This window comes from Scylla paramamosain, unplaced genomic scaffold, assembly GCF_035594125.1.
Source record: "Scylla paramamosain isolate STU-SP2022 unplaced genomic scaffold, ASM3559412v1 Contig5, whole genome shotgun sequence".
Classification (NCBI taxonomy): domain Eukaryota; kingdom Metazoa; phylum Arthropoda; class Malacostraca; order Decapoda; family Portunidae; genus Scylla; species Scylla paramamosain.
Genome location: NW_026973670.1, coordinates 2,059,212 through 2,072,444, shown reverse-complemented (window position 1 = coordinate 2,072,444; position 13,233 = coordinate 2,059,212).

Here is a 13,233-nt window from a genome sequence, read left to right as displayed (position 1 = left end):
TGATGACCATAACAAGAGGATATAATTTATTTATCTCATAAGCAATATAATCCTATGAACATATCACTTTTTTTTTTTTAAATTAGAGCAAGACGGTTTAAGCAGTCATGAAATGAAATCATGAAATGTGTGGGAGTGAAAACTTGTATGACGAGAATTTGCGAGCAACACAGACGCAGAATGTATAACTTAACTGATTTTTATCATGTATATATATATATATATATATATATATATATATATATATATATATATATATATATATATATATATATATATATATATATATATATATATATATATATATATATATATATATATATATATATATATATATATATATATATATATATATATATATATATATATATATATATATATATATATATATATATATATATATATATATATATATATATATATATATATATATATATATATATATATATATATATATATATATATATATATATATATATATATATATATATATATATATATATATATATATATATATATATATATATATATATATATATATATATATATATATATATATATATATATATATATATATATATATATATATATATATATATATATATATATATATATATATATATATATATATATATATATATATATATATATATATATATAGCTTTTTCTTCTTTTTCTTCTTTTTCAAGCTTCTACTTCTTTTTCTTCTTCAAGTTTCTTCTTCTTTTTCAAGCTTCTTCTTTTTCTTCTTCTTCTTCTTCTTCTTCTTCAAGCTTCTTCTTCTTCTTCTTCTTCTTCTTCTTCAAGCTTCTTCTTCTTCTTCTTCTTCTTCTTCAAGCTTCTTCTTCTTCTTCTTCTTCTTCTTCTTCTTCTTCTTCTACAAGCTTCTTCTTCTTCTTCTTCATCTTCAAGCTTCTTCTCAAGCATCTTCTTCAAGCTTCTTCTTCTTCTCCAAACTTCTTCTTCTTCAAGCTTCTTCTTCTTCTTCATCTTCTTCAAGCTTCTTCTTCTTCAAGCTTCCTCTTCTTCAAGCTTCTTCTTCTTCAAGCTTCTTCTTCTTCTTCTTCTTCTTCTTCTTCTTCTTCTTCTTTTTCTTTCTTCTTCTTTTTCAAGGTTCTTCTTTTTCTTCTTCTTCTTTTTCTTCTTCAAGCTTCTTCTTCTTCTTCTTCATCTTCTTCAAGCTGTTGCTTCTTCTTCTTCAAGCTTTTTCTTCTTCTTCTTCTTCTTCTTCTTCATCTTCAAGCTTCTTCTCAAGTATCTTCTTCAAGCTTCTTCTTCTTCTCCAAACTTCTTCTTCTTCAAGCTTCTTCTTCTTCATCTTCTTGAAGCTTCTTCTTCTTCAAGCTTCCTCTTCTTCAAGCTTCTTCTTCTTCAAGCTTCTTCTTCCTATTCTTCTTCTTCAAGCTTCTTCTTCAAGCTTCTTCATCAAACTTTTTCTTCTTCAAGCTTCTTCTTCAAGCTTTTTCTTCTTCAAGCTTCTTCTTCTTCAAGCTTCTTCTTCAATCCTTTTCTTCAAGGTTCTTCTTGAAGCTTCTTCTTCTTGAAGCTTCTTCTTTAAGTTTCTTCTTCTTCAAGCTTCTTCTTCAAGCTTCTTCTTCTTCAAGCTTATTCTTCAAGCTTCTTCTTTTTCAAGCTTTTTCTTCTACTTCAAGCTTCTTCTTCAAGCTTCTTCTTCAAGCTTCTTCTTTTTCTTTTTCTTCTTTTTCAAGCTTCTTCCTCAAGCTTCTTCTTCTTCTTCTTCTTCTTCTTCTTCTTCTTCTTCTTCTTCTTCTTCTTCTTCTTCTTCTTCTTCTTCAAGCTTCTTCTTCTTCTTCTTCTTCAAGCTTCTTCTTCTTCTTAAAGCGTCTTCTTCTTATTCTTCAAGCTTCTTCTTCTTCTACTTCAAGCTTCTTCTTCTTCTTCTTCAACCTTCTTCTTCTTCTTCAAGCGTTTTTCTTCTTCTTCTTCCTCAAGCATCTTCTTCTTCTTCTTGAAGCTTCTTCTTCTTCTCCTTAAAGCATCTTCTTCTTCTTCTTCTTCAAGCTTCTTCTTTAAGCTAATTCTTCTTCTTCTTTAAGCTTCTTCTTTAAGCTTCTTCTTTTTCTTCACGCTTCTTCTTCAAGCTTCTTCTTTAACCTTCTTCTTCAAGCTTCTTCTTCTTCTTCAAGCTTTTTCTTCAAGCTTCCTCTTCAAGCTACTTCTTCAAGCACCTGAATATTCAAGCTTCTTCATCAAGCTTCTTCTTCTTCCTTTTCAAGCTTCTTCTTCAACCTACTTCTCTAAGCTTTTTCTTCTTTTTTAAGCTTCTTCTTCAAGCTTCTTCTTCAAGCTTCTTCTTCTTCTTCTTCTTTTTCTTCTTCTTCTTCTTCTTCTTTTTCTTCAAGCTTCTTCTTTAAGCTTTTTCTTCTTCTTCTTCAAACTTCCTCAAGATTCTTCTTCTTCTTCTTCTTTTTCAAGCTTCTTCTTCAAGCTTCTTCTTCTTCTTCTTCTTCTTCAAGCTTTTTTTTCTTCTTCTTCTTCTTCAAGCTTCTTCTTCTTCTTCTTCAAGCTTCTTCATCATCTTGTTCTTCTTCTTGAAGCTTCTTCTTCTTCTTCTTCTTCAAGCTTTTTCTTCTTCTTCTTCTTTAAGCTTCTTCTTCTTCTTCTTCATCTTCAATCTTCTTCTTCTTCTTCTTCTTCTTGTTTTCTTCAAGCTTCTTCTTCTTCAAGCTTCTTCTTCAAGCTTCTTCTTCTTCAAGCTTTTCTTCTTTAAGCTTCTTCTTCAAGTTTGTTCTTCTTCAAGCTTCTTCTTCAAGCTTCTTCTTCTTCTTCTTCTTCTTCTTCTTCTTCAAGGTTCTTCTTATTTTTCTTCTTTAATCTTCTTCTTTTTCTTCTTTTTAAAGCTTCTTCTTTTTATTTTTATTTTTCTTCTTCAAGCTTCTTCTTCTTCTTCTTTTTCTTCTTCTTCAAGCTTGTTCTTCTTCTTCTTCTTCAAGCTTCTTCTTTTTCTTCTTCTACAAGCTTCTTCTTCTTCTTCATCTTCAAGCTTCTTCTCAAGCTTCTTCTTCAAGCTTCTTCTTCTTCTCCAAACTTCTTCTTATTCAAACTTCTTCTTCTTCTTCTTTTTCTTCTACTTCAAGCTTCTTCTTCTTCAAGCTTCTGCTTCTTCTTCAAGCTTCTTTTTCTTCTTTTCTTCTTCTTCTTCTTCTTCTTCTTCTTCTTCTTCTTCTTTTTCTTCTTCTTCTTCTTCAAGCTTCTTCTTCTTCTTCTTCTTCTTCTTCAAGCTGTTGGTTCTTCTTCTTCTTCTTCTTCTTCAAGATTTTACTTCTTCTTTTTCTTCTTAAAGCTTATTCTGTTTATTCTTCTCCTTCAAGCTTCTTCATCAATCTTTTTCTTCTGCAAGCTTCTTCTTCAAACTTTTTCTTCTTGAAGCTTCTTCTTCTTGAAGCTTCTTCTTCAATCTTCTTCTTGAAGCTTCTTCTTCAACCTTCTTGTTCTTCAAGCTTCTTCTTCATCTTCTTCTTTTTCTTCTTGTTCAAGGTTCTTCTTCTTCTCCTTCTTCTTCTTCAAGCTTCTTCTTCAGGCTTCTTCTTTTACTTCATCACCTTCTTCAAACTTCTTCTTCAAGCTTCTTCTTCAAACTTCTTCTTCAAGCTTCTTCTTCTTCAAGCTTCTTCTTCTTCAAGCTTCTTCTTCAAGCTTCTTCTTCTTCAAGCTTCTTCCTTAAGCTTCTTCTTCTTCAAGCTGTTTCTTGTTCTTTGAGCTTCTTCTTCAAGCTTCTTCTTCTTCTTCTTCTTCTTCTTTAAGCTTCTTCTTGAAGCTTCTTCTTCTTCTTCTTCTTCTTCTTCTTCTTCTTCTTCTTCTTCTTCAAGCTTCTTGTTCTTCTTCTTATTCTTCTTCTTCTTCTTCTTCTTCTTCTTCAAGCGTCTTCTTCTTCTTCTTCTTCAAGCTTCTTCTTCTTTTTCTTCAAGATTCTTCTTCTTCTTCAAGCTTCTTCTTCTTCTTCTTCTTCTTCTTCTTCTTCAAGCATCTTCTTCTTCTTCTTCAAGCTTCATCTTCTTCTTCAAGCATCTTCTTTTTCTTCTTCTTCTTCTTCTTCTTCTTCTTCATGCTTCTTCTTTAAGCTTCTTCTTCTTCTTCTTCTTCAAGCTTCTTCTTCAAGCTTCTTGTTCTTCAAGCTTCTTCTTCATCTTCTTCTTTTTCTTCTTGTTCAAGGTTCTTCTTCTTCTCCTTCTTCTTCTTCTTCAAGCTTCTTCTTCAGGCTTCTTCTTTTACTTCATCACCTTCAAACTTCTTCTTCAAGCTTCTTCTTCAAATTTCTTCTTCAAGCTTCTTCTTCTTCAAGCTTCTTCTTCTTCAAGCTTCTTCTTCAAGCTTCTTCTTCTTCAAGCTTCTTCCTTAAGCTTCTTCTTCTTCAAGCTGTTTCTTGTTCTTTGAGCTTCTTCTTCAAGCTTCTTCTTCTTCTTCTTCTTCTTCTTTAAGCTTCTTGAAGCTTCTTCTTCTTCTTCTTCTTCTTCTTCTTCTTCTTCTTCAAGCTTCTTCTTCTTCTTCTTCTTCTTCTTCTTCTTCTTCTTCAAGCGTCTTCTTCTTCTTCAAGCGTCTTCTTCTTCTTCTTCTTCTTCAAGCTTCTTCTTCTTTTTCTTCAAGATTCTTCTTCTTCCTCAAGCTTCTTCTTCTTCTTCTTCTTCTTCTTCTTCAAGCATCTTCTTCTTCTTCTTCAAGCTTCATCTTCTTCTTCAAGCATCTGCTTTTTCTTCTTCTTCTTCTTCTTCTTCTTCTTCTTCAAGCTTCTTCTTCAAACTTCTTTTTCTTCACACTTCTTCTTGAAGTTTCTTCTTTAAGCTTCTTCTTCAAGCTTCTTCTTCTTCTTCAAGCTTCTTCTTCTTCAAGCTTCTTCTTCAAGCTTCTTCTTCAAGCATCTGAATTTGAAAAAGACGCTTGAAGAAGAAGCTTGAAGAAGAAGCTTAAAGAAGAAAAAGAAGCTTGAAGAAGAAGCTTGAAGAAGAAGCTTGAAGAAGAAGAAGAAGAAGAAGAAGAAGAAGAAGCTTGAAGAAGAAGAACAACAAGCTTGAAGAAAAAGAAGAAGAAGCTTGAAGATGAAGAAGAAGAAGAAGAAGAAGAAGAAGTTTGAAGAAGCTTGAAGAAGAAGCTTGAACAAGAAGAAGAAGCTTGAAGAAGAAGATTGAAGAAGAAGAAGAACCTTGAAGAAGAAGAAACTTGAAGAAGAAAAAGCTTGAAGAAGAAGCTTGAAGAAAAAGAAGTTTGAAGAAGAAGCTTGAAAAAGCTTTAAGAAGAAGAATAAGCTTGAAAAAGAGGCTTCAAGAAGAACAAGAAGCTTGAAGAAGAAGGTTGAAGAAGAAGAAAAAGCTTGAAGAAGAAGCTTGAAAAAGAAGAAGCTTAAAGAAAAAGCTTTAAAAAAAAGAAGCTTGAAGGAGAAGAAGAAGAAACTTTAATAAGAAGAATAATAAGAAGAAGAAGCTAGAAGATAACAAGAAGAAGAAGCTTAAAGAAGAAAAAGAACCTTGAAGAAGATGAAAAAAGGCTTGAAGAAGAAAAAGAAGAAGCTTGAAGAAGAGGAAGAAGAAGAAGCTTCAAGAATAATAAGAAGAAGAAGCTTGAAGAAGAAGCTAGAAGAAGAAAAAGAAGAAGCTTGAAGAAGAAAAAGCTTGAAGAAGAAGCTTGAAGAAGAACAAAGCTTGAAGAAAATTAAAGAAGATGCTTCAAAAAATAAGAATAAGAAGCTTAAAGAAGAAGAACAAGAAGAAGCTTGAAAAAGAAGAAGCTTGAAGAAAAGCTTGAAGAAGAAGAAAAAACAAGAAGAAGCCTAAAGAAGAAGCTTGAAGAACAATCTTGAAAAAAAAGCTTGAAGAAGAAGCTTGAAGAAGAAGCTTTAAGAAGCTTGAAGAAGAAGAAGCTTGGAGAAGAAGCTTTTAGAAGAAGAAACTTGAAGATGCTTAAAAAAGAAGCTTGAAGAAGAATTTTGAAGAAGAAGAAGCTTAAAGAAGAAAAACCTTGAAGAAGAAGCTTGAAGAAGAAGAACAAGAACAAGAACAAGAACAAGAACAAGAACAAGAAGAAGAAGAAGAAGATAAAGAAAAAGAAGGTTGAAGAAGAAGAAAAAGAAGAAGCTTGAATAAGAAGAAGAAGAAGCTTGAAGATGAAGAAGAAGAAGAAGCTTGGAAAAGAAGAAGAAGAAGAAGCTTGAAGAAGAAAAAGAAGCTTAAAGAAGAAGAACAAGAAGCTTGAAGAAGAAGAAGAAGAAGAAGAAGAATCTTGAAGAAGAAGAAAAAGAAGATGCATGAAGAAAAAGCTTGAAGAAGAAGAAGAAGTAGAAAAAGAAGAAGAAGAAGAAGAAGAAGAAGAAGAAGAAGAAGAAGAAGAAGAAGAAGAAGAAGAAGAAGAAGAAGAAGAAGAAGAAGATTAAAGAAGAAGTTTGAAGAAGAAGCTTGAAGAAGAAGCTTTAAGAAGAAGCTTCAAAAAGAAGCTTGAAGAAAAAGCATGAAAAAGAAGAAAAAGCTTGAAGAAGAAGGTTCAAGAAGCTTGAAAAAGAAGAAGAAAAACAAGTTTTAAGAAGCTTGAAGAAGAAGCTTGAAAAAGAAGCTTGAAGAAGAAACTTAAAGAAGAAAAAGAAGTTTGAGGAAGAATCTTGAAGAAGAAGCTTGAAGAAGAAGAAGAAGAAGCTTGAAGAAAAAGAAGAACAAGCTTGAAGAAAAAAAAGAAGCTTGAAGAAGAAGAAGAAGAAGAAGAAAAAGAAGAAGCTTAAAGAAGCAGGATAATAAGAAGAAGAAGCCTGAAGAAAAAGAACAATCTTGAAGAAAAAGAAGAAGCTGGAAGAAAAAAAGAAGAAGAAGAAGCTTGAAGAAGCTTCAAGAAGAAGAAGCTTGAAGAAGAAGCTTGAAGAAGAACAAAAACCTTGAAGAAGAAGCTTTAAGAAGAAGAGGAAGCTTGAAGAAGAAGAAACTTGAAGAAGAAACTTGAAGAAGAAGAAGAAGAAGAAAAAAAAAAAAAGAAGAAGAAGCTTGAAGAAGAAGCTTGAAGAAAAAAAAGTTTGAACAAGAAGCTTGAAAAAGCTTGAAGAAGAAGAAGAAGCTTGAAAAAGACGCTTCAAGAAGAACAAAAAGCTTCAAGAAGCTTGAAGAAGAAGAAGCTTAAAGAAGAAGCTTAAAAAAGATGAAGCTTAAAGAAGAAGGTTTAAGAAGAAGAAGCTTGAAGGAGAAAAAGAAGAAGAAGAAGAAGAAGAAGAAGAAGAAGCTTGAAGAAAAGAAGAAGAAGCTTAAAGAAGAAGAAGAAGCTTGAAGAAGATGAAGAAAAAGCTTGAAGAAGAAGAAGCTTGAAGAAAAAGAAGAAGAAGAAGATTGAAGAATAAACAGAAAAAAAGCTTGAAGAAGCTAGAAGAATAAAAAGATGAAGCTTGGAGAAGAAGCTTGAAGAAGAAGAAAAATCTTGAAAAAGAAGCTTGAAGAAGAAGCTTAAGAAGAAGAAGAAGCTTGAAGAAACTTGAAGAAGAAGCTTGAAAAAGAAGCTTGAAGAAGAAGCTTGAAGAAGAAAATGAAGCTTGAAGAAGAAGCTTGAAGAAGAAGAAGAAGAAGCTTGAAGAAAAAAAGATGAAGATGAAGAAGATTGAAGAAGAAGAAGAAGAAGAAGAAGAAACTTAAAGAATAAAAAGAAGAAGCTTGAAGAAGAGGAAGAAGAACAAGAAGGAGCTTAAAAAATAAGAAAAAAAATATAGAAGAAGAAGCTTGAAGAAGAAGAAGAAGAAGAAGGTTGAAGAAGAAGGTTGAAGAAGAAGAACAAGAATAATAATAATAAGAAGAAGAAAAAGCTTGAAGAAGAAGGTTGTAGAAGAAGAAGAAGAAGAAGAAGCTTGAAGAAAAGGCTTGAAGAAGAAGAAAAAACTTGAAGAAGAAGCTTGAAGAAGAAGCTTGAACAAGAATCTTGAAAATAAAGCTTGAAGAAGAAGCTTGAAGAAGAAGAAGCTTGAAGAAGCTTGAAGAAGAAGAAACTTGGCGAGCAAGCTTGAAGAAGATGCTTGAAGAAACTTGAAGAAAAAGAAGCTTGAAGAAGAAACTTGAAAAAGAAGAAGCTTGAAGAAAAAAAGAAGCTTGAAGAAGAAGCTTGAAGAAGAAGAAGAAGAAGAAGAAGAAGAAGAAGAAGAAGAAGAAGAAGAAGAAGAAGAAGAAGAAGATGATGAAGAAGAAGAAAGTTGAAGGTGAAGAAAAAGAAGAAGAAGCTTGAATAAGAAGAAGAAAAAACTTGAAGGTGAAGAAAAAGAAGAAGCTTAGAGAAGAAGAAGAAGAAAAAAAAGCTTGAAGAAGAAAAAGAAGCTTGAAGAAATAGAAGAAGCTTGAAGAAGAAGAAGATGAAGAAGAAGAAGAAGCTTGAAAAAGAAAAAAAAGAAGCATAAGAAGAAGCTTGAAGAAGAAGAAGAAGAAGAAGAAGAAGAAAAAAAAAGAAAAAGAAGAAGAAAAAGAAGAAGAAGAAGAAGAAGAAGAAGAAGAAGAAGAAGAAGAAGAAGAAGAAGAAGAAGAAGAAGAAGAAGAAGAAGAAGAAAAAGAAGAAGAAGATTAAAGAAGAAGTTTGAAGAAGAAACTTGAAGAAGAAGCTTTAAGAAGAAGTATGAAAAAAAAGCTTGAAGAAGAAGCTTGAAAACGAAGAAAAGCTTGAAGAAGAAGCTTGAAAACGAAGAAAAGCTTGAAGAAGAAGCTTGAAGAAGAAGCTTGAAGAAGAAGAAGAAAAAGAAGTTTTAAGAAGAAGCTTGAAGAAGAAGCAGGAAGAAGAAGCTTGAAGAAGAAGAAGCTTAAAGAAGAAAAAGAAGCTTGAAGAAGAAGCTTGAAGAAGAAGCTTGAAGAAGAAGAAAAAGAAGAAGAAGAAGAAAAAGAAGCTTGAAGAAGAAGAAGAAGAAGAAGAAGCTTAGAGAAGCAGAATAAGAAGAAGAAGCTTGAAGAAGAAGAAGAACAAGCTTGAAGAAAAAGAAGAAGCTTGAAGAAGAAGAACAAGAAAAAGCTTGAAGAAGCTTGAAGAAGAACAAGCTTGAAAAAGAAGCTTGAAGAAGAAGCTTGAAAAAGAAGAAGATTGAAAAAGAAGCTTAAAGAAGAAGAAACTTGAAGAAGAAACTTGAAGAAGAAGAAGAAAAAGAACCTTGAAGAAGCAAAAAGCTTGAAGAAGAAGCTTGAAGAAAAAGAAGTTTGAAGGAGCTTGAAAAAGCTTAAAGAAGAAGCTTGAAAAAGAGGCTTGAAGTAGAACAAGAATCTTGAAGAAGAAGCTTGAAGAAGAAGAAGAAGAAGCTTGAAGAAGCTTGAAAAAGAAGAAGCTTAAAGAAGAAGCTTTAAGAAGAAGAAGCTTGAAGAAGAAGAAGAAGAAGAAGAAGAAGAAGCTTGAAGAAGAAGAAGAAGAAGAAGAAGAAGAAGAAGCTTAAAGAAGAAGAAGAAGCTTAAAGAAGAAGAAGAAGCTTGAAGAGGATGAAGAAAAAGCTTGAAGAAGAGGAAGAAGAAGGAGCTTAAAGAATAAGAGAAAGAAGAAGCTTAAAGAAGAAACTAGAAGAAGAAGAAGAAGCTTGAAGAAGAAGCTTGAAGAAGAAGAAAAATATTGAAGAAGAAGCTTGAAGAAGAAGTTTGAAGAAGAAGCTTTAAGAAGAAAAAGAAGCTTAAAGAAACTTGAAGAAGAATTTTGAAAAAGAAGCTTGAAGAAGAAGCTTGAAGAAGAAAAAGAAGCTTGAAGAAGAAGCTTAAAAAAGAAGAAGATTGAACAAGAAGCTTGAAGATGAAGAAGAGGAAGCTTGAAGAAGAAGCTTGAAGAAAATGAAGCTTGAACAAGAAGCTTGAAAAAGGAGCTTGAAGAAGAAGCTTTAAGAAAAAGAAGCTTGAAGAAGAAGCTTGAAGAAGAAGAAGCTTCAAGAAAAAGCTTGAAAAAGAAGAAGCTTGAAGAAGAAGAAGAAGCTTGAAGATGAAGAAGACGAAGAAGAATCTTGAAGAAGAAGAAGCTTGAAGATGAAGAAAAAGAAGAAGAAGCTTGAAGAAGAAGAAGAAGAAGCCTTAAGAAGAAACAGAAGCTTGAAGAAAAAAAAGAAGCTTGAAGAAGAAGAAGAAGCTTGAAGAAGAAGAAGAAGAAGCTTGATGAAGAAGAAGAAGAAGAAGAAGAAGCTTGAACAAAAAAGAAGGAAAAGCATGAAAAAGAAGCCTGAAGAAGAAGAAAAAAAAGAAAAAGAAGAAGAAGCTTAAAAAAAGCTTGAAGAAGCTTCAAGAAGAAGCTTGAAGAAGAAACTTGAAGAAGAAGAAGAAAAAGAAGTTTGAAGAAGAAGCTTGAAGAAGAAGCTTAAAGAAAAATTTTGGAGAAGAATCTTCAAGAAGAAGAAGCTTCAAGAAGAAAAACAAGCCTGAAGATGATGCATGAAGAAGCTTGAAGAAGAAGATTGAAGAAGAAGAAGAAGAAGAAAAAGAAGCTTGAAGAAGAAGAAGAAGAAGAAGAAGAAGAAGAAGAAGAAGAAGAAGAAGAAGCTTGAAGAAGAAGAAGAAGAAGAAAAGAAGAAGAAGAAGAAGATGAAGAAGAAGAAAAAGCTTTAAAAAGAAGAAGAAGAAGCTTGAAGAACAAGAAGAAGCTTGAAGAAGTTTTGAAGAAGAAGAAGATTCTTGAAAAAGAAGCTTGAAGAAGAAGAAGCTTGAAGAAGAAGCTTGAAGAAGAAGAAACTTGAAGAAACTTGAAGAAGAAGCTTGAAGGAGAAGAAGAAAAAGAAAAGTTTAAAGGAGAACAAGAAGAAGAAGAAGCTTGAAGAAGAAGAAGAAGAAGAAGAAGCTTGAAGAAGAAGAAGAAGAAACTTGAAAAAGAAACTTGAAGAAGAAGCTTGAAGAAGAAGCTTAAAGAAGAAGCTTGAAGACGAAAAAGAAGAAGCTTGAATAAGAAGAAAAAGAAGAAGAAGCTTGAAGAAGAAGCTTAAAGAAGAAGCTTGAAGAAGAAGCTTGAAGAAGAAGCTTGAAGAAGAAGCTTGAAGAAGAAGAAAAAGCTTGAAGAAGCTTGAAGAAGACGCTTAAAGAAGCTTGAATAAGAAGAAGCTTGAAGAAGCTTAAAGAAGAAGCTTGAATAAGAAGCTTAAAAAAGAATAATAATAAAATGCTTTAATAAGAAGCTTGAAGAATAAGCTTGAAGAATAAGCTTGAAAAAGAAGAAGAAGAAGCTTGAAGAAGAAGAAGAAGAAAAAGAAGCTTCAAGAAGAAGAAGAAGAAGAAGAAGAAGAAGAAGAAGAAGAAGAAGAAGCTTGATGAAGAAGAAGAAGAAGAAGCTTGAAGAAGAAGAAGAAGAAGAAGCTTGAAGAAGAGGCTTGAACAAGAAGAAAGAAAGGTTGAAGAAAAAGGTTGAAGAAGAAGAAAAAGAAGAAGAAGAGGAAGAAGAAGCTTGAAGAAGAAGGTTGAAGAAGAAGAAGAAGAAGAGGGAGGTTGAATAAGAAGATTGAAGAAGAAAAAGCTTGAAGAAGAAGAAAAACAAGAAGAAGCATGAAGAAGCTTGAAGAAGAAGAAGAAGAAAAAGAAGAAGAAGAAGAAGAAAAAGAAGAAGAAGAAGAAGAAGAAGAAGAAGAAGAAGAAGAAGAAGAAGAAGAAGAAGAAGAAGAAGATTAAAGAAGAAGCTTGAAGAAGAAGCTTTAAGAAGAAGCTTGAAAAAGAAGCTTAAAGAAGAAGCATGAAAAAGAAGAAAAAGCTTGAAGAAAAAGCTTCAAGAAGAAGCTTGAAAAAAAAGAAGAAAAAGAAGTTTTAAAAAGAAGCTTGAAGAAGAATCTTAAAGAAGAAGAAGAAGAAGCTTGAAGAAAAAGCTTGAAGAAGAGGCTTCAAGAAGAAGAAGAAAAAAAAAAAGCTCGAAGAAGAAGAACAAGCTTGAAGAAAAAGAAGAAGCTTGAAGAAGAAGAAGAAAAAAGAAGAAAAAGAAGGTTAAAGAAGCAGAATAATAAGAAAAAGAAGCTTGAAGAAAAAGAAGAACAAGCTTGAAAAATAAGAAGAAGCTTCAAGAAGAAGAAGAAGAAAAAGAAGCTTGAAGAAGCTTGAAGAAGAAGAAGAAGCTTGAAGAAGAAGAAGAAGCTTAAAGAAGAAGAAACTTGAAGAAGAAACTTGAAGAAGAAGAAGAAGAAGAAGAAGAAGAAGAAGAAGAAGAAGAAGAAGAAGCTTGAAGAAGAAAAAGCTTGAAGAAGAAGCTTGAAAAAAAGAAGTTTGAAAAAGAAGCTTGAAAAAGCTTGAAGAAGAAGAAGCTTGAAAAAGACTCTTCAAGAAGAACAAGAAGCTTGAAGAAGAAGCTTGAAGAAGAAGAAGCTTAAAGAAGAAGCTTGAAAAAGAAGAAACTTAAAGAAGCTTTAAGAAGAAGAAGCTTGAAGGAGAAGAAGAAGAAGAAGAAGCTTGAAGAAGAAGAAGAAGAAGAAGAAGCTTGAAGAAAAGAAGAAGAAGCTTAAAGAAGAAGAAGAAGCTTGAAGAAGATGAAGAAAAAGCTTTAAGAAGAAGAAGCTTGAAGAATAAAAAGAAGAAGCTTGAAGAATAAGAAGAAGAAGCTAGAAGAAAAAGATGCTTGAAGAAGAAGCTTGAAGAAGAAGCTTAAAGAAGAGGCTTGAAGAAGAAGAAGCTTGAAGAAACTTGAAGAAGAAGCTTGAAAAAGAAGCTTGAAGAAGAAGCTTGAAGAAGAAAAAAAAGATTGAAGAAGAAGCTTGAAGAAAATGAAGCTTGAACAAGAAGCTTGAAGAAGAAGAAGAAGAAGCTTCAAGAAAAAAAAGATGAAGAAGAAGAAGATTGAAGAAGAAGAAGAAGAAGAAGAAGAAGAAGAAGAAGAAGAAGAAGAAGAAATTAAAGAAGAAGAAGAAGAACCATGAAGAAGAAGAAGAACAAGAACAAGAAGAAGCTTGAAAAAGAAGAAGAAGAAGCTTGAAGAAGAAGCTTGAAGAAGAAGAAGAAGAAGAAGGTTGAAGAAGAAGGTGGGAGAAGAAGAAGAAGAAGAATAAAAAGAAGAAGAAAAAGCTCGAAGAAGAAGGTTGAAGAAGAAGAAGAAAAAGTTTGAAGAAAAAACTTGAAGAATAAAAAAAAACTTGAAGAAGAAGCTTGAAGAAGAAGCTTGAAGAAGAATCTTCAAAAAAAAGCTTGAAGAAGAAGCTTGAAGAAGAAGAAGCTTAAAGAAGCTTGAAGAAGAAGAAGCTTTAAGAAGCTTGAAGAAAAAGAAGCTTGGACAAGAAGCTTAAAGAAGAAGCTTCACGAAGCTTGAAGAAGAAGCTTGAAGAAGAATATTAAAAAAAAAGCTTGAAGAAGAAGCTTGAAG